At 38.8% G+C, this 5,481-nt stretch overlaps 1 non-coding gene across 1 annotated transcript; it reads right to left on the bottom strand.

Moving 5' to 3' along the window:
• Positions 1 to 2,550: 2,550 nt before the first annotated feature.
• Positions 2,551 to 2,656, bottom strand: LOC139851033 (small nucleolar RNA R71). The gene has a single exon (XR_011760397.1). It is a non-coding gene; the product is annotated as a small nucleolar RNA R71 (small nucleolar RNA).
• Positions 2,657 to 5,481: the final 2,825 nt, after the last annotated feature.

The following is a 5,481-nucleotide window of genomic DNA, read 5'->3' as shown; positions in this document are numbered from 1 at the left end:
TGAAGATGAGGTATCGAACGCCCGAACTTTAAACCCTCATCCCATGCCAACACGATGTGGTATCGCATACCCAAACTTAAAACCCACATCGCATTTTCGCACAAGTAAATACATTACATACACACATGTATAATTATTCCGCTCACCTTGGAATGCCCACACAAGTCATGTATAACATGATCTCCGTCCTCAAATCCGAGCAAGTAACCACCTATATCACACATAGGTACAACATACACATAAATAGCCATTCTCTAAAAGAGAACTCGACACAAACATTCCCTTAGCCGAGGGATCAAACCTTGCTCGCCAAAACCCTCCCATTTAACGCCTAATGGACACGAACCAATTACCACTTCGGTAGTAATTAAAACCTACTCTACAAGTACAATTTAACACTTAAGGCACTTGATCTTACAAAACCAACCCATAAGTGCAACTTGACCCAAATTGCACTTAACCATTAAAACAAGTCAAGTTCGACCCATAAGCACCATTACTAGGTTTAGCTCACTTTGACTTGTCAAATTACACCTAAAACACCTACAATCATTAATAACTAGTGATTGTGTCTCAAAATCAACATTTGACACCAAAAATCAAGAACACATAACCCATTTCAACATAAAACCCATTTTGACCCATATTAGGGTTTACACCCCAAAATCAAGTCAACACAACACCAAAATCACTAGTACACAAGTGTTATAAGGTTTAACCAACACATGCAAGCCCCAAACTTACAATTTCATCAATCAAGACCCTAAGTCACCCATTTAGGCTTACTTACATGAATCTTACCCAAAACCCCTAAATTTCACAATAAATGGGTTTATAACTCTAACTGACACAAACCCTAACTCAAACAAGAAATCACACACTACAATTCGGATTAGGGTTTACCTCAAGCACCAAAACGAGCTCTAGTAGCTAGAAACACCAACAAGCACCAAGTACCACTCCAATTTGGGCAAAAATCACCACATTCATCACCATTTGAAGCTTCCTCTCTCTAGAACTCTCCTCTCTCTCTAGGATGTGATGAGAGAGTTGTGGATGTGAAAATGATCCAAAAGTGGATCTAAAACTGATACTAAAGCCACCTTTCAGTCTACAAGTGAAAAGACCAATGTACCCTTTTAATTTAAGTAAATTGCAGCTGCTGGCCCGTCAGGTCAGTTGGACGGCGTCCAGAATGGCTGGACGGTGTCCCAATGATATGTGACTGAAACGGAAACTTGTTTTGGCCGTAACTTTCAAACCGTAACTCCATTTTCGATGAATCAAGTATTGTTGGAAACGTAATGAGATTTACAATCCAATGGTAAGGTTTTAGAACATCAACTCCAACTTTATTTGGGATCCAAATATACGATTACGTGCCTCGTAATTTGAATGACGTCCAAAACAACGCGTAATAGAAAAACGGGGTGTTACACCAAAGCCTCGGCTTCATCTGGTGATTTTTCCTTTCGATTGTAGTTTATACTCAAATCAATTTAAAAAATATTTGGCGGAAATAATCAACAAAATTAACGAAGCCACCGGCTTCATTGACCAAGCCGCCGACTTTATCTTATAAACACAGAACCTTTAATTCAACAGAATCTCTAGATTTTCTGTTATGTCTTATGTTTGATTAAAACACCACCATTGGAATAATCTGGTATACGTTAATCAATTACTATTCAGTTTTAACTAGAACATCACTATTTTTAAAACTTAGTAAACTTAAACATAATAAAATCGGATTAGTTCAGTAGTGCGAATTATAGCTAGTAACTATAATTAAGGTTTGGTTAATCATACTGAATCTATTATCAGGTCTTAATGCAAGCTAGAAATCTAAACATCTATTCTAGGATTAACCTGATCAACTAGTCCTGGGTTAGATATTCTTAGGTAAATAATAAATCTGAGTTTGGTTTTAATTTAAAGAGCTATTGTGAGCAAAGTGTGAAAGATTCAAGCATGTGTTCTTTTTATTATTGTTTATCTTTTCAATTTATTTATTTGCAATTTATCTGTTCTTTTGTTTAATCAATATTTAAAGCAACTAAATCTTAAAATCAAAATTTATATTCTAAATCCACTCGTTCTCTTGGGACGAACCTTAACTTACTAAATACTAAATTACATCTGATCGGGTTCTGTTGCTAGTTAGGGTGTTAAAAGTAAATCATAAATTAAGATATTATATATTTAAAAGTTAGATTAAAAGAGACACATTACTGCACACACTTTTGACACATCAAGGACACTCGTTCGGGTTAAAGCATCACATTATACAGCTCATCCAAAATAGCTGTCAATTTCATGGACTACCGAATGACGATCCTAACTCTCACCTTGATAAATTCATATCTCTTTCGAACTCCTACAAACAGCCAGGGATAGGACAATATATTGTCCGGCTATACTTTTTCCCCTATTCTCTCACTCATCATGCACAAATATGGTTTGAAGGACCGAAAAAAGATTCTATCACGTCATGGACGGAGATGGCTACTAAATTCTTAATCAAATATTTCCCTCCTTCTAAACAAATAAAGCTTAAGAATGACATCATTAACTTTAAACAAAGTTATGATGAATCTCTTTACACTGCATGGGAGCGATTCAAAACCTTGATGAAGAAATGCCCTAATCACCAGCTAGAACGGTCAGTCCAAATTTGTACCTTCTACAATGGTCTTACGGTAAATCATAGGACGACGACCGATGCAGCAGCTCAAGGAAATCTAGTGAACCAAACCACAGACGAAGCATGGGAGTTGCTCGAGAACATGACAATGCATCATCATGACTGGAACAGTGGTAAGTCAACCTCATCATCTGCCACACTCTCTTCAAATTCCTCACAGACAAGATGGAGTCTCTTGCCAAACAACTCGGAGAATTGAAGACGCAGCCACAGCAGGTTAACTAGGCTCAGGCCTGTGTTAATTGTACTAACCCGCAACCCACTGAAGAATATCAAGTTAAGTAGAGAATCCTGATGGTTCAGTCTATTACGTTCAATACCCAGCTCTTTAATCAAATCTCGGATTCAATCAAACACCTAGGGCTAACCAATTTCAAAGAAACAACCAGCCTTTTAGCTATCGTTACCCACCTTATCCACCCCAACAATCTCAATTGACCAACGATCAACCACTTCCACTCACTGGACCACCAGCTGAGGAATATTCCCCAACCACCCAAATTACGAAAGTAACTAACCCTGCTATCAGGACTCATGATCAATTGACTCAGTTCATTCAAGGAGAAACAACAGCTAAATCGGAGAATCTCGTCTAGACAAGACTAGACAGAGATACTCATGCGAAACCAATTGGCTCTACTAAAAAGTCTAGAAACGCAGCTCGGACAGTTATCACAACGCCTTGAAACCCGACCACAAGGAAGATTACCTAGTAATACTATTAAAAATCCCCACATAGAGGAAGCTAAGAAAATAGACTCCATAATCCCAAAGGAAGAACCATGGAGAAGGTCAGCTAGGCTTAAGAAAAAATCGACATATACTCAGAAGGTGCCCACTCAAACTCCAGTTCGCGTACCTTATCCTGGAAGGCTACTAGAAGAACCATCCAAGCTTGATACCTATAAACTTGACGAAAGATTCCTAGACACCTTGTCTAAAGTTCCCAACCAGAAGAGATACATCTGAAGGCTTCTCTCTACAAAGAAAAGGACACCATATTTCAACAAAATTCCACTGAGTGAAGAATGCTCGCCATTACTCAAAAATTCTCTACCAAAGAAACTAAGAGATATGGACCGATTCATTTTCCAGTGATCAATCTACCAATCTGGAACCATTGATGCGCTAGCAGATTTAGGAGCAAGTATCAACCTAATCCCCTACTCTCTCTAAAAGATATTAGAGTTAGGGGACTTATCACCAACCAAAATGAGATTCCAACTTTCCGATCACACAATTCGATATCCTAAAGGCATAGTTGAGAATGTCTTGGTGAAAGTCAACAAATTCTTGTATCCTATGGATTTCGTAGTGATGGAGATTAAGGAAGACCTACATACGCCAATAGTACTAAGGAGACCTTTAATAAACACGGCTAGGACTGCCATTGATGTGTAAAATCAAACCTTGATCTTGCGATCACATGGGGAGAGTGTTACCTTCAAAATTGATTGACCTACCGATCTTTCTGGACAGGCAGAGATGTTTGCTATTTCCACCAGACGGATCACTTCCGATGATGAGTCCCCACCACCAGCCGTTGATATCGAAAAGGGTGTTGAATCACAGTCTACTGACGACCCAGAAATGGAAGAAGAGGATCCCAACGAAGAAATAGACGAAGAGGAAGAATTCGAGGAAGAAGAGGAAATGGGAGATGTAAAAGAAACTGCGATAGAACCTTCTCTAAGCTTGGAAGCAAATCCCAATCGTCACGAAGAATTAATGAGGCTAGAGACAGAGGATCACAGTTTAATTATTCGATTCAAGAAGAAAACTGATAAGGCTGAGGTTAAAGATATAGAGATTGATCCTGCAAGTGTCGAAGTGAAACACCAGAATACTGAAGAAACCCGTTCATCAAAAGAATCCACAGAAGAAAACTATACCGATGATGACGAGGAAAATGAAGACATTCTGGATGATTCATATTCTCCACCCACACCAGATCAAGAGGAGCCAGACTCTTCTCCAGATCGGATTCCAATCATATCTAATCATGCCAACATGATAACCTTCATCAATGACACCGATGAATTTGAAGATATTCTCGAAGCCATCCGTAAACCAACAGTTAATTTCACACCACGCTTAAAGGAATGGATCAAGGCTATTGAAGATGAATACAACCCATATCTAGAGAGAGAATATAATAACGTTGAAATCTTAGAAGGTCGCATTCAAGACTTTATCAATAATCTTCATGATCATATCTACCATGAAGAAAGGCAACGAGAGCACAATTCAGTGGTTCGTACTATTCTCGAGACAAGATTTTTTCGAGATCAGAAAATCAATTACTTTAAGGTTTACAACACCTTAGCCGGATCTGCACTTTCGTTCTCAGCAAAACCAACGAGCACTACTGACTCTCATCCGGAAGCATATCGAACTTTCCACCGGTCGCCCGACTTATCACTCTGATTCGTAAATGATCGAAGATATTCACAGCCTCTTCGCTCTCTTGGAAAGAGATAATTTTGAAAGCACACCAAACAGGCTAGTGATTTACGTTACAATTGATCACCACGCTGATCTAATTATCAAGCAGTTACGAGACGTAGTAGGAGAAGAAGGGAGGCACAAAAATCCATTCTCACATATAGAACCAGACCGAGTCAACATTGCCACTTATGTTACGAAATAGATAGCACGTATCTTCCACGGATCCTAGTTTCACATTCAAAGCTGGATGTCGGGAGATATACTCTAAGACAGTGACACTAATGCTTAGATCAGGATTGCTTTTCACTTCTTTTTAGCTTCGCTTCTTG

Source organism: Rutidosis leptorrhynchoides, chromosome 5 (assembly GCF_046630445.1).
Source record: "Rutidosis leptorrhynchoides isolate AG116_Rl617_1_P2 chromosome 5, CSIRO_AGI_Rlap_v1, whole genome shotgun sequence".
Taxonomy (NCBI): domain Eukaryota; kingdom Viridiplantae; phylum Streptophyta; class Magnoliopsida; order Asterales; family Asteraceae; genus Rutidosis; species Rutidosis leptorrhynchoides.
This window is presented reverse-complemented; position numbering and strand designations above follow the sequence as displayed.